The sequence below is a fragment of the Vidua macroura genome, chromosome 5, assembly GCF_024509145.1.
Source record: "Vidua macroura isolate BioBank_ID:100142 chromosome 5, ASM2450914v1, whole genome shotgun sequence".
NCBI lineage: Eukaryota > Metazoa > Chordata > Aves > Passeriformes > Viduidae > Vidua > Vidua macroura.
The window spans coordinates 10,844,159-10,868,908 of record NC_071575.1 but is presented as its reverse complement, the minus strand read 5'-3'; the positions used below and the strand labels follow the sequence as shown (position 1 = coordinate 10,868,908).

The window sequence follows — 24,750 nt, the reverse complement described above, 5'->3', positions numbered from 1 at the left end:
GAAATTGTTAAATAGTTGCAGAGTCTCTGAATTATGCCATAAGCCCAGATTTGGAAAACAAACAAATAAGAATCACCGATTAAAATAATTGCTCTCCAAAATACAGAAACTCTGTGGGTTAAATTTGAGTACTTCTAATCATTCCTGCCAGGGCATGTGAAAGCTATTTCTCTCCATTATACTTACAATTCACTCAGCAAGCTTCCAATAAAAAGAGAACACAATGTAGAAAGTAAATCCACTGTCCATAACTAACCACACATCATGAACTTTACATTCAGAAGCCCAAATTTTTTGTGATGTTTCATGTTTTATTTAATGCAAATCATTCCATTTCTCTATCAAGATGCTTTTTTGATAAAGAAGTGAGTGAAATACTTTCCAGAGCCCTTGGCATACAACTTTTATAACCCAGTTAAAGAAATTGCTTGGACTCCAGGAAACAAAGGATGTTATTTTTGTTCTGTATTTGCACAGCCCAAATTTTCCAGTATTTAAATCATTTCACAGAATGTGTAAGGTTGGAAGGGAATACAGGGGGTCATCTGGTCCCACCTCCCTGCCCAAGCAGGGTCATACTACAGCACGTGGCACAGGATTGTGTTCAGATTGTTCTCCAGTGAGGTAGACTCCACAACCCCTCTGGGCAATCTGTTCCAGCGCTCAGTCACCTGCACAGTGAAGAAGTTCTTCCTTATATTGCTTGGCACCACTGAGCAGAGGCTGGAAACATCTTCTGACATCTCCCTTCAGACACTTAAACAGATTCATGAGGTCCCCTCTCAGTCACCTCTTCTTGTGGCTGAACAGGCCCAGCTCCCTCTGCCTTTTCTCATAGGAGAGAAGCTCCATTCATTCCCTATATCACCTACATGGCCCTCTGCTGGACCTGCTCCAGGAGCTCCATGCCTTTCCTGCCCTGAGGAGCCCAGAACTGGACACAGCACTCCAGATGTCTCTCACTAAGGTGTGGTAGAGAGGCAGGATCACATCCCTTCACCTGCTGGCACTGCTCTTCCTAATGCACTCCAGGATACCACTGGACCACCAGGGCACTGCTGGCTCATGGAGGGTTTGCTGTTCACCAAGACCGCCAGGTCCTTCTCTGCAGGGCAGCTCTCCAGCAGGTCAGCCCAGCCTGTGCTGGTTTATGGGATTATTCCTTCCCAGGTGCAAGACGCTTTTGCCTTTGTTAAATTTGCCTTTGCATTTGCCTTTGTTAAATTTTAGAAGGTTCTTTGCTGTCCATCTTTCTAGCCTGTTAGGGCCCTTCTGAATGGTTGGGGTATCCGAAGGGCGGTATTGGCCATTCCTCCCAGCTTTGTGTTGCCAGCAAGCTCGTTGAGGAGGCACCTATCTATCCCTTTATCAGTTATGTGAATATACTGTGGAAGTTCCATGACAAATTTGTCCATGCTGCTGTTATTTTGTGCTTACAGTAGTTAACTGTACTTCCTTCTTGCCTGGATGGATCATAGTGGAAGGTACAGTCATTGATTTACCGAGATCCTCTCTATATATGTTTGAGAAATATAGATTATATGCTCACAACCTGTTGGGATCTGTGATACTTAAATACTCCCGAGATTGTAGGAAGTCTCTGTCTTTCAGCCCCGCTGCTGCAGGTCTGTCTTGCAGGACAGCGTGTGGGGCTCTGCCCCTCAGTGGGATGTTGCAAACATTATACACGAGAAACTACGTGTGCTATATTTACAATAACGTGCCAATATCTATCACCCATGTTGAACAGTGTGCCCCCAGCCTAAGCCAACAGAAAAATGCCAGTACGACAGTGAAACATGGAGGGCATGAAGAAGAAGGACAAGGCACGCCCAATTTCCTCCATCTTGCCCCCTTATCTAGAATCCTAAAATTCTACTTTTGCACCCATGCCACACTAATTACTACTTATATGAAACACTCAGAGCTTGTAATTCATCCTGTAAGATTGAAAACTCTTTTCCATGGACAGAGATCAGAGACAGTGTCTCTCGGGGCTCTGTACAGGGGGTTTCCTGACCCCCAGCCTGAGAGGGATGCCCTGGATTCCCACAACACCCTACAGACCATAGACCTGTAGTAAAAGCCACTAACTACACAACAGGAGTCCCAAGTTTAAATCTTGGTGTAATGATTTCAAATGAGGACATAAGCCTGTATTTCTTCCATCTCAGTATCTAATGAACAGTATCCTTCTCAAAACCAGTTATGTATGTAGCCTGAGAAACTGGGGAACTAGCTTTAGAATCTGAATCGGAAAGAACAGAATTGCGAGCCCTGACCCTATCAGCAAGACTAGGGTCATAATTATAAAATATATATATATATATAATATATAATTTATAATTATAAAACTATTCCTTATTAAATGGAGATGAAGGATAGTGTTCATTCATTATAACACATTCATTATAACAACCACCTATTACCCCCAAAAAATTCTCCCCAAATACAAATTTCATTCCTTCTGGAATCATGAAATGTGCTGCAAATCTGGAAATACTGTTGCTGGAGGCGAAGTGTTGATACATTCTTGAAGTTGTTAGGAAGCTGAGCAATGCAACATCTTGAATAGGGAATGGGAAGTGATTGGGACCTGATAGATGAATTAGAGGTAAATGTAGTGACTCACCTAATTGAGGAAATGCCTGTCCCATCCCATCTAGCTGGAGCTCTGCTCTAATCCCAGCTACAACCAGAGATATAATGCTTTATACCAATGCAGCCTGGAGATGACAAGCATGTAGCAGCGGTGAAGATTTTCAAATGATTTGTTATCTCCTTAATAAAAGTCCATGGGAAAAGTGAATTAAGTATTTTCTACCCAGATTACACAAAATCCTAATTTTGAGATCTGTGATGGATATTTGTTCTGTTCCAAAGTAATGAGTTCACTGTAGTTCTAAAAGTTTTTATGCTCAAAGTTAAAGCAAAAAAACATACATACCGTCTTACAGTATAAGGATAAAGTAAAAATGTATAATTACCTTTTTTGCAAAACCCCATTCAGGAAAACAAACTATTAAGAGTTGCAGACTGATAGCAATCTGAGAGAGTGAATACAAACAAAACATTAGTCATAATTACATTAAAACTACCCTATGGGTACTACCAATTAGAAAATTGTGTGCAAGAAAGAGGGGGGAAAAAGAGAAATTAAAAAAAAAGGCAGAGAAAAGTGAGATTTTTAATAAAGATGAAAATGGGTATATATGACATCCTACTACATGAGATGGTAATTTGGTTATAGCTGAAAATACTTATTGATTGCTCACATTGGAGTCACCTGTTGGCATTAACTGGGTCTTTTGTTCAGTTGTTCATCCCAAGAAAAATTATCTCTAGCATCTGTGATAAAAAAAACCCCAAACTTTGCAAATGTACAGATTTATAAATTGTATTTTCACTTGTAGAATTTTAATCAAAATGAGCTCAACTGTGACAGCTAGATATTTTGCTTTTAACTCTAACAGAACTAAGATTTGACCTTAATTTTCTGTACATTCATTTTATTTGGTGCTGTTGTATTAATTTTGATCCAAATCTATCTTCTGTTTCATTTTATGATGAATTTAAATTCTGTATAAGCAAGAGAAAGGGAAATCTTTGAGACTTCTAATTTCAACCTGTGATCATTATATAAACAGACTAGAAGCCAGAAATGTTTCATCCTGCTCTACAGCCAAAGAAAATCTCTTATGACTGTTGATGGAGACAGATTTAATTACGGCACAGTTTCACAGAGACCTGAGCGTATGAGCACAGAGTGGACATGAAGTGTTGTCAAGGTCCATTTGGCAGTGTTTCAACTGCCAAGGGCAAGACTAGAGATAAAAGAAAAGAGTCAAAAATCCTAATCAATGCATGAAAGCCTCACTTAGACCAGGCTTGCTGGCAGACCTAGATCAGACTCATTATTACTTTTTCTATTTCTAGTTATAGAAGAAAAAGGAGGCTTGCCTGTGAATGCTTAAAGAAAAAAGAAAAAGAGATTCTGAAGAAAATCCTTTAGCCAGGGAATACAAGACCTTTTTTCCCTTAAATTCAAGCTTACTTGAACATTAAGAATTTAAATTTTAGAGTTAAACTTAAGTAGCTTGTGTACTGGAGATTCCATCAGATTTTGCTTGTGTCCTCTAAATCCTGATGGCCCTGAGGAATAAATCCCTTGTTGACTCAAGCAGAGTCACTTGATAGCTGAGTTTTTGGATATAAAAAAATAGGTGTTTCCTTTAACTGTTGATTTCAGCAGCAACCTATAGGTATGAGACTGCTGAGACATTTTTGTGTAAGTCTGTGCACTTTGTTAGAACTTATGAATTTCTTTAAGGACAGGGAAGACAAAAAAACTGCTTGCTTCAAGAGAAGGGAGAGAAAAGGAGCTGTCTCCTCCCTTCCCTTCACCTCTCTTCCCCACAGAAATGAAGGAAGGGTGCACATGCACTTACTTCCTACATTCCTCTCTCTTGAGGGTCAAAAGTTTTCTCAATAAGAAGATGAATACATCTCTGTAATCTACTCTTCTTTTCCTCTTAACCAGGAAATTGCTCTCTTTGCTTAGCTAACACAAGTTTTGTGACCCCCAGCCTGTTTTTAAAAAGAATTGAATTTCCCAAAATTTAAAACATATTTTTAAAAATAAATCACGCTCATATTTTGGAATGTGATTACTCAGACACAGTTGTTGGTAGGGAAGTGTAAGGTAAAATAAGCTTCAGAATTGTGGTTTTCATTGGCTGTATAAAACCTTTGGCGTTAGAAGGCCCAGATCAGTAGCTTGGTTAATGCTAGGCAAAGGCAGCTGTTTTGTCAGAAAATTGTTTCATAGAGAGCCTGCATGTGGTGATTTTTCACTAGGTTCTGGGGAAAAAAAAGAAAAAAAGGTTAAAAATCAGCGGATCTCTGTTTTCTCCATATTGCTCAAAGTGCAAATGACCTTTCATTATTGCTACAGAGCTCTCTGAAGGCATTCTTTCTTTGACATTATCTAATATTATTACTGAGAGAAAATAGAGGAACATTTATTGTACACCATCTATTCTGTATATCTGATACTTCCTGTGTCTCTTAATAACTACAACACTGACGCATTTCTTTTCTCTGGAGCAGCTGAGTAAAATTACATGGTCATTAAATTATCTTTTTCAAATATTTTTCAATAGCCCCTTATTATCAGCTTTCTGAGTGTTTATATAACCTTACAATCTGCAATAGCAAAACTAATTTTTGATGTTACATTTCAAAATTCATCATGAAATTTCAATATAACACACTTACTTGTCTCATGAAATAGACTCTGGAACTATTTCCCATTAATCTGATGGGAATTTTGCTATTTTAATTCAGTGGGACTGGGACAGGACCAAAAGATATTCTTTGCTCTAGGAATAATTCAGAATGCAGATTTACTAACTTATTTTCTGATAAAACCTTTGGGATTTGACTTCTCCTTTTTGAAGTGATCAGTTTAACTGTCAGAAAACAATCTTTACTTCTACTTTACTTGTTGTGTAAGCTATGAAAGGAGGAAGTGGGATGGAAAATTGCTGAAGAAACCTGCCAGACCAGAGGAGGGGGATTTTCTGTAGTCATCCAGTCCAAAATTCCCACACTTCCAAGGGCAATATATCAATGCCTACTCCTATTCCTGCCCGTCCATGTTTCCTTTCCTTACCATGGCATATGCATCCTCATCTTAGTCCCTCATTCCTGTAGTGATAAAATTCTTCTGCCCTCATTATTGAGAACCCTTGAGACAACTCAGTTTCATAAATCTTTTTTTGCTTTTGTTCTGCATCTTTTTTTTCTTCATACTTTACAAAGTTTATGGCAAAATAACGTTGACATATAAATATGTCTGGAGCTTTCAAGACAAAACTGAAAACATGACTCTTAGTCTGTAGTTGAAACCTGGTAATCAGGTGACAAATATCCTTTGACAGATGCATATGCACACACCAGACCAGATTATCAATTAGTCTCCAAAAGGGATTTTTTATGGTTATGTCTGAGCCGCTCAGGCTGTATGAGGAGACTTGACAGAAATGGTTTATATTAGCTAAGTATTAAAAATAAATCTTTTAATTCAACTGGATTTCATTTTTACTAATTGTAAATCTCCCCTTAAAAGAGGCAGTGTAAAATATCCAAGAAGGTGTGAATTTGGATTTGAAAACAAAAACTGTCTGCATATGTTTATCATGAGTTCTATTTTAATGTTTTGGTTATGTCTTGAGGGTCTTTTTTATACAGTAACTGAGTGCCAGTTGCAGAAGAAGCCTACCTGCTATCTATAGTATAAAGCCTCTCTTTTCTCCATGATACAACCACAAGAGACTGAGGAATTGTGACCTGCTCTTGGTCCCTCTTGCTGGGCTGTTTCACTGGATGATAAGTGCATCAGCAGAATTTAGACAGAAGTATCCATCTATGAAGATTAGTGAGAACATGAAAACACATTTCTTCCACATTTATTTTAAATAAGAATTACAGAATCACAGAATCAGCTGAATTGGAAGGGACCCACAAGGATCATCGAGTTCAACTCCCAGCCCTGCACGCACTATCCCCAAGAATCACATCAGTGCCTGAAAGTATTGTTCAAACTCTTTTTGAACTCTGTTAGGTTGGTGCTGTGACCACTTCCCCAGAGAGTCTGTTCCAACCACCCTCTGGGTAAAGAACATTTTTCTACTATCCAACCTAAACCTCCACTGACACAACTTTCCTCAAGTCCTGTTATTTGTCACCACAGAGAAGAGTTCAGTTTTCCCTTTTCTCCAGGAAAATAGTTTCATGGTCATGGATTAATCAGTAAGATACTGATAGAAAAGTTTTAGTTCTCTATCTTTCAAATGTAGTTTCAAAGACTATAATTGTTATTTGTTCTCCAAGATTGCTAAAGTATCACATATATTCAACCTTCCTGTATGACTATACAAGATAAACACTTTAAAATGGCACAGAGGAACAAATGAGAGAGATTAAATTGTGGTCTCTCAGAGGAATGTTGAACATCATGTGACTATCCACACTGCTGATGAAGAATTATTAAGATGACCTTAGGAGAGCACTTAAAAAAAATCTGCTAAAGAATGATAGTTTTCTGTGGACACACTCTCTGAAAATGTTTAACTCATTGTGTTTCAGGGGAAATGATGAAAAAAATTAAGTCCAGCATGACAGAAATACTCAGCTCAAAATACTCAAAAGGGAACAAATAATTTATGTCCAGCTTACGAACCTAAATGGCTGAAAGAAGTAATAAATACCTTTGAATTACAGACATCCCCTAAAAAGAGCAAGATATTGTAAACACACGTGATAGCATAATTCACCACATATGCTGCAAATGCGTTCTTAGTTCATCATATTATTGAAAGATGCAAACACTTTTGACATTAAATAACACTACTGAAACTTAAAAATAGGAGTCTTCTAAATGACATTGTGTGTTTACCAAAGAATACCATACACAGAACCACAAAATTTGAGAAAGCCATCCATAAAACAGAAGTTCAATAATTTCTACTGCAAAGTGGTGGACATGCCTGCTTTTACATGACTGCATCATGACCTGCATCATGTATTTCAAACTAACAGCACAGAGGACCACTCTAAATGTGTCTGGCCTCGGGTTGAGACTCGCTGGCTGAGGCCCTGCTGCCAGTGCACTCATGAGCAGCAGGTGAGCACAATGGCAGGATATTCACTTTGCTTCTTGGGAGATTTTCCCTATGTGATTATTTCACAGATGATGAATGAAAGGTCTGGGAATTAGGATGGCATTTCAGTACTGAGAAACTTGCTCTTGTTGTTGCTCAGTTGGGGAACATCACCCTCAACTCTCAAGCTGTGTAGTGCATCAAGTTCAGACGGAGTGCCCCACAGCAGCCATACCAAAGATATTTCATGGGCTACCAGTCATCTGCTGGGGGGAAGATGTAGCTTGACCTCCTGTAGGTTCTGTAATATCTACAAGCCAGGCCTCTCACTTCCCAAGAAAGTGCTCTAACTTCCTCACTGCTCAGCTATAACGTAGGTAGAGTTACCATGTGCTTCTCTCCTGGCAAATGAGATCCCAAGTGGCTAGAGGTTCCTACCATCAACAAAGGCTTCTTTAGGGTAAAAAGAGAGTGTCCAGCTTAGCAAGATTTCTGTCCCCAGTGAACTTCACAGGGTGTTTTCTCACCTAAGTTTTTCAGACTACTAGCTCAGTAGCAGGCCAGCCACTGAATCTGAGGGAAATAGTGCTTCACTGAAGTGACCTAACTGGAAAGGTACTCAAAGTATATTCTTGACTTTATAATTTTATACCTGCACAACACATCAGAATACAGTGATGTCCGGAGTGGACATGAGAGCTGTACTGTAACTGTACTGTAACTGTATTGTAAAATCTGCATATACTACAGCAAAAAACAAAAAAAAAAAAAAAAAAAACCCAGAAAGACTCACAAACACAAGTTCTTTTCTGCTGTTTTTATAACAGCTTCCTCAACAAAATAAATTTTGTGGTGAAAAATCTGTTTAAAACATGATGGCCCATGGATCAATTCTAACACATTTGTACAAGTCATCCTCTCCTCCCTCCAAAAATTAAAACAACTAACTTTTCTTTTCTGCCACAGCTTGTGTCATAAACACAGCTTGAGACAATAACATTTGTATCATGTTTCGGAGCAGAGGAAAAAAGAAAGAGTGTGATAGAATGGGGATTGTTAATGGACTGTCAGTATAATAGAAAACATTTCTGCTCCTGAAAGCTGGGTGCTCTTCTCTGCCAGCTCAAAAAAAATAGATAATTTTTTAGGTTTGCAACAAGACTGTCAGGTTTTTTTCTGCATTTAATTTTTTTAGCATTTGCATAGATATAATTTTTTTAAGAGGAAGCAGGATGAAAGAGATTTATCTGTAAGATTTCTTTTTCAGGTACTCAGAGTTTTTATGGGTGTAAAAAGTTCAGCTTCTTGCCATCTTGATATCAAGCAACTGAATAAAATTTATACCATAATGCTGAGATAGTTTTAAAAGAGTATCTTTTTATATATGTACAAGTATAGCTGCAACTTTTCAAGAGCTGTAGCTGTATTAAGATGCTGAAAATTATGTTCAATTAGAAATTCATAAAAGAAGAAGCATTCAATTATTTTGGCAGGCAAATTTACCTGAACATGTATCTTCATGCAGCAAGAATGTATTGTAATTAATCACAATTATCTTTTGTACATTTAATCCACATGTTAGATCATAGATCTGTGTAAATATGTCTGAGAAGTCAGTTAGCAGACATTTGCTATGGAAAGTGAGTGAGTGACACATGAATATTGTAGTTAGGACATTTCCTGAAAAAGAGTAACAAAGTCAGAGAAAATTATATAAATACTGCTCCACAGCAATATTGAATAGGACTACAAATCAGCAATGGAAAATCAAAAAACAAACCAAACACCACTCAAGACCATCTTCTCCCCTCCCTAACATTACACCACTTAACTAACAGCCTTTAGCATGCCTTTTCCAAAGTTTAACTAAAAGTGAATAAAATGCCTGTAGAAATGCAGTGGCATTCTTTCTGAAAAAGGTCAACCAAGTAGCCTCATGTGTGTCAAGCTTTCATTACAAATTTTAGTCAATCTACTCAAAAAGTTTCCTGGTGTTTCTAAAAGCTTCTCCAAGAAATATCCGGATGAAGTCTCATCCAGAATCTCTGTTCAAAGGATCTCTTGATAAAGTAATTAGATTTTCTGGATTCTTCAACACAAACTAAACTGAAGTGCATGTGAATCAATTCCAACTTGCTGAGTAAAGAAATACCTAGGTGATCCTGAAACATGTAGAGGGCAAACAGAACAGCCTGGCAGTTTTTGCAGTTATGTGTATCTACTTGCATACATACACGCAGGAACAGAGCCCTGGAAACACCAAAAGAACTATTAACACAGGTAACCAAGAGTGAATTCTAGCCTGGTTCTTGCCAGGTCACTGTACTTCATAGCTTGTAAATAACATCCATTTTGGTACAAACATTAAGAAAATAAGAACTGCAGACATTTTAAAATATTTTATGCATCTTTAAATTGCTTCTTTTTGCAAGGTGCCAAAGGGTTGCCATAGAATTCATTGAGGGGTAATATACAATTCAGCATGAGTCATGGAGACATAATAAAGGAATAAACCTTTTGTGGGTGAATGATGACAATCTGTATTCTGTTCTCATTCAAAATACTCATATGCACTTTTATGTAATATGAAATTAAAATGATATCTCCATGTGAATATTGAGTAAAGTTTGCTTAAATATGAGTGTAATGTAATTAAAATCTTACAGATAAAACAATTGCAGATAAGTATTTCATGTGTCCTAATCAGGCTAAGACATTACTAAGTCTAAAACAGGAGTTGTCATGGTGTATAAACACTTCTGTCTCAGAACTGCAGTCTGTGATACAGACTGTGTGTGTCTGTGTGTGATACAGAGATGACACCTTTTGTATGAACTTACATATCTGTAACTTCCAAGAGAACTGGATTAGGGTGAGGAACAGAGAAGCAATTTTTGTATCAGGTGAAGATGACCTTTAAAGGATAGTGCTGAAACAGATCCTAGTCATGTTCCTGTTCGGCTTCTGTAGAGTGATCATTAAGTTAATTTCATTTCTGGAAAATTTACATTCTCATACAAGTTTAAAGATACAGATTTCTTTCCCCCTGAAGAGATCAATTTGATATCTTCATCTGGGGCTTTTTTGCATTATTTTTTTCCCCTCAATATTTTCAATGTAATTGTTTTATGTATTTTTTAATTTATGGTCATATGGGGTTTAATGAATGTCATTCCTGGCCTTTTTTTGTCAGCCATACAAAACAACTTATGCAAATCCTAGCAGTTCTTAATTCTTTTTAGTTCTACAGTGGAGGAACACACTCCTGAAAGCTCTGTTAGGGTCAGGGTGTTTATGACAGGAAGGTGATGAAAATAAGTTACATCTTGCAATGCACTTGTCTGAAAACTAAAAGCAAATCTGAAATTAAACACAACACAATACTTATGATAAGATAGATATATTAAAAACATATGAGAGCATAGTGTATATTGCATATATAGGTATTTTTTCTGCATATCAGTCCAAACAGTTACAAATCAGGACTGTTTATATTCACATAAACAGAAATATTTTCATTGCAAAAATGATTTTAAAAGCCCCAAATGTTTGCAAACAAATAACCAGCCCCAAAAAATTACAATTAATTTTAAAGTGCATCCTCTATTTTGTATTTCAGTATCTGCTTTTCAGCTTTTTTTGGTCCTTTCAGCACACATGGGTCATCTTTTTTCAACTGTTCTGTAGGAGAAAAGCTGGAAAATTTGTATGGGATTTTGAACAACACTTAAATTTTCCACAAAATCTAGTCTTTTTTATAAAAAATAGGATTAAAATAGGATTAAAATAGGAAAAAATAGGATTATAACTTGTCATATATGATTTACCTTCATCTAATACTACAAGAAAAGAACAAAAGGGAGACCAAACTCCGTATGCTCTATTACATACCACTCCTTCCCATAATTTCCTATGGTAATAAGTAATTGAAGCACTGTGATGAATCTGGGCCTCAAATCATTTTCTGTGTACAATTTCATATTGTAATTCAGAAAATATAATGTTCATTTCAATATTTTAATATAATGAGTTATCATAATTAGAAAAAAAAGTGAAACCATATTTATATGAATGCAATTATTCCGAATTTTACAGTGAAGGGACTTCCTTTTTAAAGGACTGATGAACTGATGGAAAAGATAAGTCTTTCTTCAGGAAATGGCAACATGCAAAAATACATACAGTAAATGAAGATTTGAATTTGTGCATTGCTAATTTTTCTACACGTGAGAAACATTTTTGATTCAACAAAAGGAGTTTGGTTTTTTTTTTTACTCTGTCTGTCTGTCTGTCTATCTATGTGTACATCTATGCATACAGGATTGCATTAAAACACCTCAGCCGCTGTTTTCATTGTGAGGAGAGTGATGAATTCAAAGAAAAAATCGTGTGCTTAGAAGCCATTCATTATGGCTGACATACTGGCTTTCTGCGGAGGAGAGATATAGCAGTACCAACAGATAAAACTCTATAGGCATGGACAATCTGCTTTTTTAGACATGGGCAATCTGCTTTTTAGTTTGTTCAGTTTAGGAGCAAAGTCACCTGCAGTTGACATCACATGTGGGTTGTTGAGGGATATATACTCTTTGGAATACTAGAATTGCAGAAACCCAGGCACTTTTAGAAATAAGGCTATCACAAGTATCATTCAAAAAGCCCAGCAACCCAATACCGTAATCTGAAAGATATTTCCTGATTGAGAAAGAGCTTAAATATTCTTCAAGGACCCAATTGTACTTGAATATAATTTCAGAGACCACTATGTGCATCATCTGTGGGGTTCACAGAACACAGCAGCCTTTCTTTTTCTTGTGAAGGTTGCAGGCTTGAGTAAAGGGAAAAACAACAGGAAAAAAGATGCCTCCATTCAATAGGCAATTCAGTTAATCAGTGTACGAAATCACTGGCATGACATAAGTTAGCACACAGAAATCACAGTGTGCAGAGAAGCAGAATAGAGGTAGCAGAGACTGAATTATTAGAGAGGCATGTGACTTGTTATGGTCAGAATGAAAGCAGAAATTAGAAAGATTGCAATTAAAACATCAAAAAAAGCAATATATATACGTACCTATATATTTTACCAACAAAATAAAAGACAATTAGTAACACAGTCAAATCTATTAAAACATAGGGAGAGGCTAATAGCTTATGTAAAAGAAAACAGGGACTGGAATTTAATTGTATGCTTGTTTAATTGTATGTTGAATCTCTGCTTAAGTTCTTTTAAGATCACTGAATCATTCCAAACTAGATCTATACTGACTTGGAAAATAGGAGTTGATGTGTGAAATGGTATATGGTAATCTTATTTTCTGTTGAGACCATCATCTGATATATTTAAATAATTATGTTTGGAACACTATTTAAAAGCAAACTCTGTAAGCCAAGACTGAGAAGAAATTACAGGCAAGTTTATTCTTGTACCATTATTTTCTTCTCTTAGTGTTTTAGCTCACTTTAGTTCCTGATTTTCCTTTCCTTCTATCCCTTCTACATCTTTTATTATTTCTCTTCTCATAACATTCTAACAGACATTTTTTGGTCAGATGTTCTGATATTTATTTACTTTATGATTTCTATCCTGTTTTTCTAGTAATGGGAGCAAAATATTGAAAAAAATTAGTCCTGAAGATTGTAATTATTTATGAACTACACAAATCTTTGTGTCTTCACTCTGCCTATATTCAAAAGTAAAAGAGATTAAATGAAGCAAAGAACATAATTTCTTCATAGGTCTCCTGAGGGTGAAGTTTATGCTATTCAGTATATTACTGGGTAACTTGTGTCTTATATTTCTTTACAATCCTTTCATTAGCAAGGTTAGTTAAAGAAATATAAGACATCAAATTAATCTTTCAAAATTTCTTTGTCTCAACAGCTTGAATTTTAATCAGTTTTGGGGCTTTTGGGAAACAAAAAGGAAAAAAACCCTCAAACCAACCAAAAGAAAGAAACACGGTCAGAAAAAAATTGCAGACAGCTTCCACCCTTTCAGAATGATTTTGAAAATTGCTAGAAATTTTCTCTTCTCTTGTGATGAGAGAGAAGTTATCTTTCTTGTTACCTGAGAAGTGATGCTTGGAATGTGTTAAATAGAAAACTGAAGGTGAAAAATTCTATTTCCAGAAGTTTCTAAATTAGCAGCCAACTGCAAGATGGCCTGACTTGCAAATCAAAGACTATTGATCAGATCAGAGAAAAAAAAGAAAAGTGAAGACACTTCAAAATGCAGCCAGAAAGCTTGTTTCCTATAAAGTTCATTACTAGATGGGATTATATTTTTCCTCTTACCTATGAAAGAACTACAAATGCAACCTAGTCCTCTGAGATGTAGATAAATTATTTTACCAAAATGATTGTAAATTATTGTGCAATATATTATAATCATTGTGCAATATATTATAACTCTCATGATCACAATGTAAGACAGAGGAGCTTGAATTATCATTACATGACTGGTTGAGGGAAGGGAAGAACTTCAGTGGCAGCACCTGGGCTTGGACACAGCTCACCTAGCAAACAGCTGTTGCCCCAGATGTGTGTGCCTCTGCCTTTGCCGGAAGTTCTCACATCCACAACCCAGGATGAAGTGTTTGCTTCCTTATTAAGTTTTTGAAAAGTCAGGTGGCCAAATTGAACAGCTGACAGACAATTTTCAGTAGAAAGAAATAAATCAATAAGGTGCATGGCAGAAGAAAAAAATCAATGAAGAATCAGTTTGATAAATACAATTGAACCTTTAAATATTGCTTACAAAGCTAAACAAGACTTAAATAAATTCTCTACATCCCAGCCTTTACATTGGAATATAAACCTAAAATTAAAGATTTATCTCAAAAGGAAAATTGTCTAGATGCCGTTGCCATATCAAAATTAATCTTTTTTCTTAGGTGAATAAATATAGAAATATTGACTTTAATTTTTCTGTTAGCTTTCTTTGCTTTACAAATTTTGCCAAATAGTAACAAATTATTGTGAATCATAATTATAATGGACATAAATTGCTGGCTTCCACTAATGAAAAAATTATGGGAATATATTAAAAGACAGGTAAAAGGTTTCAAATATATTATGTCTTTAGCTATTTTGAGCAAAAGTTGCTCAGATTTATCTTTGCTAGATGGTACCATTTCAAACATTTTTTCCTTCCACTGAAAAGTTAAAGGGAAAAGAAACCTCTTCCTTCTTTACACTTTGATTTGGTTTATTTACATCTGTTTCCTGAATTGAAACTGATTTTAAACCTCTTATGGCTGAATCCTATCCTGTACAGATCTTGACTTTGGTGGGATTACACACAGAAAGGCTGAAAGACTGAGAAGTACTTCTTTGACTTGCCTGTTATTAGAACTACCAGTTTTGTTGACAGTCTAGGGCAGCAAAGAATCACACTGATGCTTACTCCATTTATTATCCTTTGGAATAATTGGGAAGCCAAAACCTCTTAAGCTTTGTATTCACTTGTATTCTTTTCACTTATGTCCCCCAGAGAGGCACCTTTTTAACATAATGCTTTACTAAACTAAGCAGTAACAGGGGAAATGGTATCTCTCAGTCTGTTATCAGTCAGAAACAGATGGAAAAATTGTGGCTGTGATGCAGAATGCATTAAACTGTGGATTGTTGGGGTTTTTTTGAGCATGTTTTTCCTCAGTTTTGTCCAATTGATTTGATTGTTTCATCTGCTATTTATGTCCTACCCTTCAGACTGAAAGCTTTTAAGGACACAGGCTAGCTCATCAGTTATGTTCATGCAGTGTTTAGCACAATGAGACCAAGACTTGTTTTTAAGTGGTAACAAAGTAAAAATGACTGGCAAATACAGATAATCATCATCATCATCATAATTATTAATAATGCAAAACATTGGTTTCTTTGTCTTGAAGAGGCCTTATTTATAGTTGACAAGATGAGATCAGGTGGGATGTCTGGAGGGACGTTGCATCTTTCCTGTGGAAACTCCAGAGGGGAAATGGCAACAGTAAGAGCTGCTCAGTCTCACTTAGACACTAAAGAGAGTGCAGTGGGCAGCAAGGACAGACAGTCTTCAGCCTTGCCAGATTGTGCTTCCAGGGACCAACCAGAGGTGGTGTCGCTGAGAAAGTCACTGGCATTCAATAAAAAACACTGAAGGATCAAGAGCAAGGTCTGACCTTCAAGAACACAGATGGCAGAAAGAGAGGAGTGTGAAAGCCCCTAATTTCAATTTTTCTCCAATTGAAAGCGCCACATCTGGTTTCAAAATGGAATTTCTATTGTCACTTTAACCAAATAAAACTGATCTCAGAAATACTTACATCCTTGTGGGGAAAGTTAAGTACCTCTAGATCTAGCTTTATGAGCCAATTGGAAAATACATAAAATTTGTAAAAATATGAATCTGTTATTAAGACTATGTGAAATGTATCAGTAACAAATTTTAAATGTTATAGGACAAATTTCTTACAGAGAAAACCACATAGAACTAGTCAAATCTTCACTCTGTCTTGCACCTTAATTATCATCAAGACTACAGCTTGCACTTACTTGGTTTAAGAAATACAAGCTGGCTCATGTGCACTCTGGCTGTGAAATAGTCTAAGAATGAACAGAGAAACCATTGTTTTTTCCCTTAGAACATAAGTAATTAGTAGTAATAAAAACTTTTTAACAGGACAAGAACCTGCATGATACTGTTATTAAAATAACCCATCTTCTCTTTGCTTGAACACTTTGAAAGACAGTCCTTTTTCTTCAACTCTGTGTAGAAGGTCATATTAATTTGTACAATTTGATGCCACATTCTGCTGCTTATTACTAATTTTATATAGCTAGGGGAAAAACTCACCTTAGTCTGTGTAGTCAAGATAAAGATCTGCTGCCATTTTATAAAATGTCCTGCAATTTGTGCTCATGCTGCTTTATGTTGTGGAAGAGCATAGTGCTTAACCATGGTACTTTCCTCACCATGTGCCTCCAAATTTCCACACCCATTTTATGCACATGCCATCTTTGCAGCAAATTGGAGAGGAAGCTGTGAACTGAAAAGCACTTTGATAAAAGGATAACAGGGCTGCTGAGCAAATGCATGGATTGTGTTCACTGCCCTTTGTAGTAATGGCTCTGAACAAAGAAGGGGAAATATTGGTTAGCCCTCTTCAGATACTAATGTGGATGTTGTCCTGGACTTTGCAAGATTCAGTACTTTTGCAGTCCTGGGGTCCAGATGGACCTGATCAGCAGCATCCTGAAAGAGGTCAAGGAGGTGTTTGGAGCTATGGTGCTGTCCTCCCAGATGCCCAGGGTCTTCTGACCAAGCAAACAACATGTAGCAGAGTGTATAGTGCCTCATGATTTAGTAAAGGAGAAAGTCAAGGGACATGGACTACACTGAAGAAATCTGCATTAAAAGGTGCTATTTATCACATCCCAATGTTTGATCAAAACAATACTAAACCCTGACTCAAAATGTGTCTTACTCTCCTGTTGTTGTAATGATCAGGTCAGAGTAAGTTTTTGCAGTCACATAAGGAAGCCAAATGAGATTGGAGGAGTGAACAAAGAGGAGGATCACTTTAACTTTTAAACAAAGTCAGCACCAGCATAATTGCTGATCTTCACAGAGGAAAAAAATGTGTAAGTTACAGGTGAATATTTATCTGCATTCAAATGTGGAATAGTTTTAACAGTTCAAAAAATAGCCTGTAGTCATATATTCATATTGAAATGGGCCTCTTTAACCTGTCAGCAAGATTCTAAAATCTCTGTAGCTGACCAGATAAAACACTGAAATATTGAAGCATTCTTCTATTTCTGTGAGCTTCCCATTTTTTCCAAGCACTTACCTTGTTCCACAATCTCTACCTTCCCCTCACAAAAGAAGCTGTAGAAAGCTTCTGCACTGAAAGAGAAGTTTGGATAGTGGATCTGAAGCTATGTTCATGAGCAGCAGAGCACAAGGACATAAAGTTAAGCTAGTGTCATTGTTTCTGACAAAATCTCTGTCTCAGACCTGGGGCTTTTAGCATGAAATCAAAATTACATTGGAGAAGTGATACTGCCTCTGTTTGGATTTTGCTCATTCCTTTCTCTTAACAATTTTTTCCTTGAAGAGCAAAATTCCAAAAATAAGTTGATCTCAAATCAGAATTTTTCTCTGCCTTTCTTGCTGTAGTTATTAGGGCACATGATATAAGCCTTAGCTGCACAACAGAAAAATAGATTCTTTGGAATGTGTCAGGCTATTGTCTGAAATCGGTGTTGACTTTGACATTTACGCACCCCTTCCAGTTACTATTCTGTAGTTTGGCTTTTATTTTTTGACATGATCAATATCTGTTCGTGTTTTTCATTTTAGCAATAGGATGCTAATGGGATATTAAATGTTCCAGAAATTACATGACAAAGCCACGTATAATACCCATAGTAGAAAACCTATAACATTAGTTTGAGTGTCTGACCATGCACAGTGAAATACTTCCTTATTTGCATTTTCAGCATAGGAATTTAGAATAGATTATGCTTTGGACAGTGAAACCTTTAGCTCTGATTCTCATACCTAGATTGAGATAAGTGTCTCTGTTGGAAACTCATATTTGCTTGTTGGAACAATGAGACAAGATAATATTGCTGTGACTCAAAAAAATAAAACTGTAGAAATGCTGAACATATTTCACGATCAAAATTAGATTACAATTTTGATATTGTCTTTAAAATGCTTGACATGCATATATAGTATAAATGAGAATGATTTGCTTGTTTAATATACAAGAGAATGTCTGCTTTATTACTAATCTTTCAGAGCTGCAACTTCATCTACCTTTGATTAGTTCACTTGTTTCGATTACATCTCTCACACAGGATTGGATAATGAGCAGTAGTATTGGCTTTGTAATCCTACATTGAAAAGAAAGACTAGAAATTATAGTGCTCATATCAGAGATATAAAAGTAACTTTGAAGACAAGATATTTCAGTTTAAAAGGGTGTTTTGTTTGATGTAGAATTTTATTAATCTTATTCAGGTTAACCTCCCCAAACCTATGGCTTATATTAGTTTAAACTACTAAAGCTGGTGAAGCTTTAAGAGCCTATCCTTTAATCACTTTCCAACATCTTCCTAGTTTGAAGAGCTCTTAAATTGAACATGAGTTACATTTTCTCACTTAATACTCTTCCAACACCTAATAAGAATAGAATAAGGCCCTATTAATTTGATATTTCACATGTACCTGAAATTCATAAAATGCTAATTAATTCAAAGGTTTTCTTTTTTTAGCCTGTATAAAACTTATAATCCTTTCATTCCATGATCTGATGATTATAGCTCCAAGACTTCATTTTTTTGTTACCTGCAAGGTAAAGGTTATATTACAAGGAAAATAGAAATGCACTGTTCCAGGTTCAGAGCCTCAAAGCAAAACTTAATTAAAGTTGAATGGAGTCTTGTAAAGAAAATATGTCAAGGAAAGCAAAAGAAAAATCCGATGCTATTTCTTAATTATCCTCTGAGGATATACTTCAATTGTTTCCCTCCACTGCCAAGCAATATTACTCAGAGTGAGTACTGGTGTGTTGTAAATGAGCTAGAAGTAGCACACTTTAGGTTGTGTATTGAGATTTGGTTTCCATATGTACTGTCATCATCTTGGTAGGGAAATCTCTCCGAGCAACAAAAGGGGTGCCTGCGTGAGTGTGTGTACGAACAGAGGAGCAGACCACAGCAGGAAGCTCGCTGCTGGAGGCAGGTGAGTCGATTCCCAGCAGCTGCTGCCCTGCCCTTGGCCCGTCTGTCTGCAGGTCCCGCGCCATGGGTGGCTGTGGGCGGGCTGGCGGTCACACGGGTGGCCGCGGTGTGCGAGTGTCACGGTGCAAGGGGCAGAGCAGCCATGAGGAATGGTGTGTGAACACCCTCCACATGCTCTGTCCATGCAAAGGGCAAGCATTTATGTTCTGAGTGTAGCCATACTTTGACATTCTATGTCCATCTCTCTCGATGAAGACCTTTGGAATTCATGAAATTCTGTTAAGTAGCAGCAATAATTGATTGTCCTTCAGTGATTGAAATAGCTTGAAGTAGATGTCTAAACAACACTTTTCTTGATCCCAAAATTCTGTTACTAATGGAAAACTCTAGTTTTCTAGGAGTATTCTATACCTGTGTGTATGTAGTAACTGTTTAGCCAGTTGGTATCTTTGGTATTTTAATATGTTTTTAAAAGTGAAATTTAAAAAGTAGAATTTCTATACTGTTAAACCAGTGTCCAAAATTCAGGGTGACATGGTTTGGTTTTATTTCTAGACCTCGGATCTCTCCCTTTCTTTAAACCCCCTAAACTTGCAGAATTTTATTCTAGTAGCATTTTGGGCATCATTTCTCAATACACACTTAGTATCACTTAGCAGAAAGTGCTGTAACTACTCATTTTGATTTGAACATCAGAGGTTGAACATCAAGATAGGTCTTCGAAAAACAAATTGTGTAATAAGCAGAAAAGAAAAGAATAAAAGAGAGGAGGATGAGACAGGAGGAACACACATCCATCTGGTATTGTACTAATAATGGAGATGTAAAAGAAACCAGTTTACTCTTGCTGACAAAATGCACAGCACCAGCCAAACATAAACAAACTTTCAGTTATGGAAAAGAGGAGCCAGGGCAATTTCCCTTAGCTGGGAGGGAAAAAATGTAGACTAAAAGCTCTTTCAGCCAAGCTAAGACATGCAGAGTAACATGTGATGCTGCCCAGAGCTTTGAATATGATGAAATACTCCTTACAAGATGTTAAAGCAGAAAAAAAAAAAACCCAACCAACTAAAACACAAAGCACTGGTGAATTTGCCCACTCTTAACTGATCCCTAAAGACATGTTATGAGCCAGTGGTGGGTGAGTAAACAGGTGAGGAAGCTGATTACCTTCTTTAGTGCCACAAAGGGGACCTTGTTCTTGCTATCACTGCACAATGGGTGTACCCTGCCAGAGTCCTTGCTCCTGGCAGCTGAAATATAAATTCTGCACCTCCTTTCTGGTTATTTTATGTCTAAAGGATGATGTATCCACTTTGTTGATGCTTTTCCATTCCCTCAATATTGTCACTCACAGAAGAGAATAAAACTGACCTCTGAATAATAACTGTTTTATTGTAGAGTATATGTGAAATCATCAGGGAGACAAACTGCTTTGACTAGTCTATGCTTCCAAGGTTTCCCAAAACCTTGTGGATTGCCTTATTCATCCCTAGGACAGTTCCTCATTGGCCATTTTTTAGCATATGCAGTATATTTTTCCATTTCCTAGCCCAGAGGTCAACTTAAAAATAAGAGAGAAGAAAAAAAGATTGAATGATATAAAAATAAAATATAGCATATTCAAGCTGACATATAAAATATTTCCTACTCCCCATACCCTGAATGCTGAATTAATTTTGAAATTGATTGTTATAATAAAAGCAAGTTCAGAAGTTTCTGTGGTCAGAAACCTTTCTCTGTTTTAAATCATATATGCAACCTGCTTTTAGGTTATTGGACAATTCAGTCATTTAAATAAGGGGTTGAGTAATATTTTCATTCTACTGTTATCACTGTTTTATCTGAGATGTGACAAAAAGGGTTGGAATATTCTCTACACTATCATCTAAATGAGATATAGAAAACAAACAAACAAAAAGACAGGATATACTTTCTCATACATAGAAAGGTAAAAGGTAAAAAGCAGTCTGTGTCCATATATTAGGCAATCTGAGTACATGTCACTAACATGAAAGGAAACCAATTTTAAAGTATATCTATAATTCAGAAGCATACCTCCATTTCAGACAGATAAAAATCATACTTTGAAGTAACTTACTTATGATTTTAGAAATCATAGCCAGAAGCAAATACCTATTGTCAGGAGAACAGGGTTATATCCTAAGGGAAAGGATTATTATCTGTATACCAAAATATGGCACAGGAATGTACAACTTTCCTGGTTGTTTCAAATGATTTTATTTCAGATTTAATTTGGCACTAATCTTCATCCCCAGTAGCTTTTAGAATTACTTTCTTCTACTCATCGGGAAAAGAAATAACTGGATAATGAACAATAAATGTTACAGTTTATATTTAGTCTAACAAGATGCAAAAAAGCAAATAATTTTTGCATTTTTTGCAAGTTAGGGCAACATTCTAAATTTGAGATTTGTGTTGCTAGAAGACAAATTTTATGGCTTACAACTGGGAAGCTGGCAGGATATCATTCTTTTGATTATATACAACAGACATAATGTCATCCAATATATGGTCTAGAATCTGGCATTAGCTGGTGAATTATGTCAATCAAATAAAATTAGAAAATATATTAATTAAGTAGATTTTCCGCATGCTGTTTTACCATTACCCTCATTTGACCTGTTTTTAAGTAATTCCCACAAGAATTCACTCACACAGATATAGAAAGCAAATAGCATTTCTACCATGCACTTGTTTATCCTGATGCCCTTTTTTGGAGGCACAGTCTCTCCCTGTAGTTATGGATGGAAAGGTATTCATCCAGGAGACACAAAGTTCCAGATTTGATGCTACCCTTGGACTAACTCTCTCCACTGATCACACTTTCAGGCCTGGCTGGTCTCCTGTCACCACTGAGTGTCACCACATAATTCCTGAAGCAAATCCATTCTGTGCTTAGAAACAGCAGCTTGTCAGCCCCAGTCTTCACAAGCAAACAGTGCTGAGCTGTGGGAGTTGGTGGACCTGACAGATGGATATGCATCTGTCTCTGCCTCCCCACTACCCCCTTTCTCTCATTCTCTCTCTCTAATATATGGTTTATCCATAGGTTAGTGTATGTATGTACACCCCCCCCCACAGATATCCATGTATATATAGCTGAAAATGCATACGTACAGGTGTATATATGGGTGAACAGTTTATGTATACATTCTTACAGAAAGAGAATATATGTCAGCTCCAGTAGAAATACGCATAATTTTATAAGTACTATCTGATAAGAACAACTGTTGGTCAAAAAGAGTTACATTTTGAAGCTGTTTCATGTTAGTCCATCATTTGTAGGATGATTGATCTTATTTTTGCCAGACGTGCAATAGAAAAGCAAATGGTACAATGATGAGTAACATAAGCACTATCCGTCTAAGTACCACAAATGTAGAGTCATACTCTTTCTTCCCTGATGGTAAAACAAAATCCTTTTGCTAAATTAAAACACTACATGTTTACTAGCTCATTTGTTTTCCATGAACTTGAATGTGAGCCATAGGTGTTTTATTTTATACAGAAGCATTTAGTAACAATGCTTTCCTTCTATTTTTCCCTTTACCTGCTAATCTGTATAAAACTATGGTTAAGTCTTTCCCACCAAGCATTCTGCACAAAATAGCTATCCTCCTTTGGCTGGTGTGAGGCAGTGAGAGCTATCTTCTTTTCTTCCTACAACAAAAGCTATTTCAGTTTGAGTTTCACAGTGGTGTATCCAAATTAATTTACACAATTTTTCCAAGGGACTTAGTAGATTCTGTTTGCAGGGATTTTGTGATTTATAATCCTTCTATTTCTCACATCAAAGGAGATGACATAGAAGAGATTTCAGTGTTTTGGCTCAGATATAAGAGAGAAAATTTTAAAGAAAACAAACATAAAATCTGCTAAATCACTGCAAAGCGAAAACAAGAATATCTGTTTGTCTTCGTTTTTTTAAATAAACTTTCTAAATATGCAAAGCTAAAATGTCTGAAGCCATCCTTCCCTCCTCTGACCCCATTTTAGTTTCTAATGCCAATCCCTCAAGTATGTACTGTACTGTATCCCTAGCCAAATTCAAACTGCATGAACAAGAGAGCTGGCTTAATGAAGTTATACAACAAATAATTTGCTCTTTTAAATACAAAGTTAAATTATCAAATATATAAATATTCTACTGGTTCAGAAAATAATTAGGCTAAAATATTAACAGTTTTAAATTATTTAAGATTTTTAAAGCTTTGTCTTTAAATTTTTGTTTTTAACATTTCTCTGTTTTCAAAAAATGAGCATGTAATTTCTATTGAATAAAAACTGAACATTTTCCCACTCCTAACTGATCATTAAAGACATGTTATGAGCCAGTGGTGAGAAAACAGGTGAGGGAGGTGACTATCTTCTTTGGTACCGCAAAGTGAACCTTCTATTTGCTATCATGGCACTGCAGAATGGGTGTACCCTGCCAGAGTCCTTGTTCAGGACTCTGTACCTGGCAGCTTAAAATTAAATTCTGGACCTCCTTTCTGTTCTAAAGGATGATGTATCCACTTTGTTGGTGCATTTTTGTCCCCCCAGTATTGTCACAGAAGAGAATAAAACTGGGCTCTGAGTAGTGACCTTATACTTACACAAAAGTGGAAACACATAAACATGTATTTGAAGAACTTTACTTGCTACACTAAATCACCTTTCTCAACATAGTCCAGTCTTGACTCTTTCACTACATGCTCAACTGAACTCTTGGTGCTGCTGATCCATGATTTGTGCCAATCCTCCAGCAAACACCAGAGTTCTTATGTATATGTGAATCTGGCTGCCAAAATTACACAACACTCAATTTGCCACCATGAAGTATATACCCAACCTCATCCTCCCAACTTTTGGTATATCAATGAGCTTATTTATTTAGCAAGACACTCTGTCCTCTCTTAACTTTTTTCCAGATTTTGACAAATTTATGAAAAGTTTTTGAAAACATAATCCTCTGTAAAACAGCTGGAAAAATACTCAGTTGAATTCAGTAGCATTTATCAGTTCTATTGGGTAAACATGATTGTAACTCTCTGCCCCCAATATGAATAAGCATTTCCCATAATTAAGAACTAAAGTTTAATTGTTTGTATTCAGTTTACTTTTACAGGTTAAGTAATAATATTACATGCATGCTTTTTCATTGGGATCCCTTAGGAAATCCATTATATATTTTCACTTTTTAAAACAAAATCCATCCTTTTCATTGATTAAACAATTATATCAGCACTACGAACTAGACAAGGCTTGTTTTGCAGGGTTTTGTCCTCATTTGTCATGTTTAAATAGGGCCACTGCATTTTAAAGATAAGACACCAGGAAAATCAGCTTT

At 36.3% G+C, this 24,750-nt stretch overlaps 1 long non-coding RNA gene across 2 annotated transcripts in view; it reads right to left on the bottom strand.

Annotated features, from left to right (window-relative positions):
• Positions 1-24,750, bottom strand: part of LOC128807800 (uncharacterized) — a 47,210-nt gene that overhangs the window by 15,331 nt on the left and 7,129 nt on the right. The gene's annotated exons all lie outside the window — the stretch shown is intronic.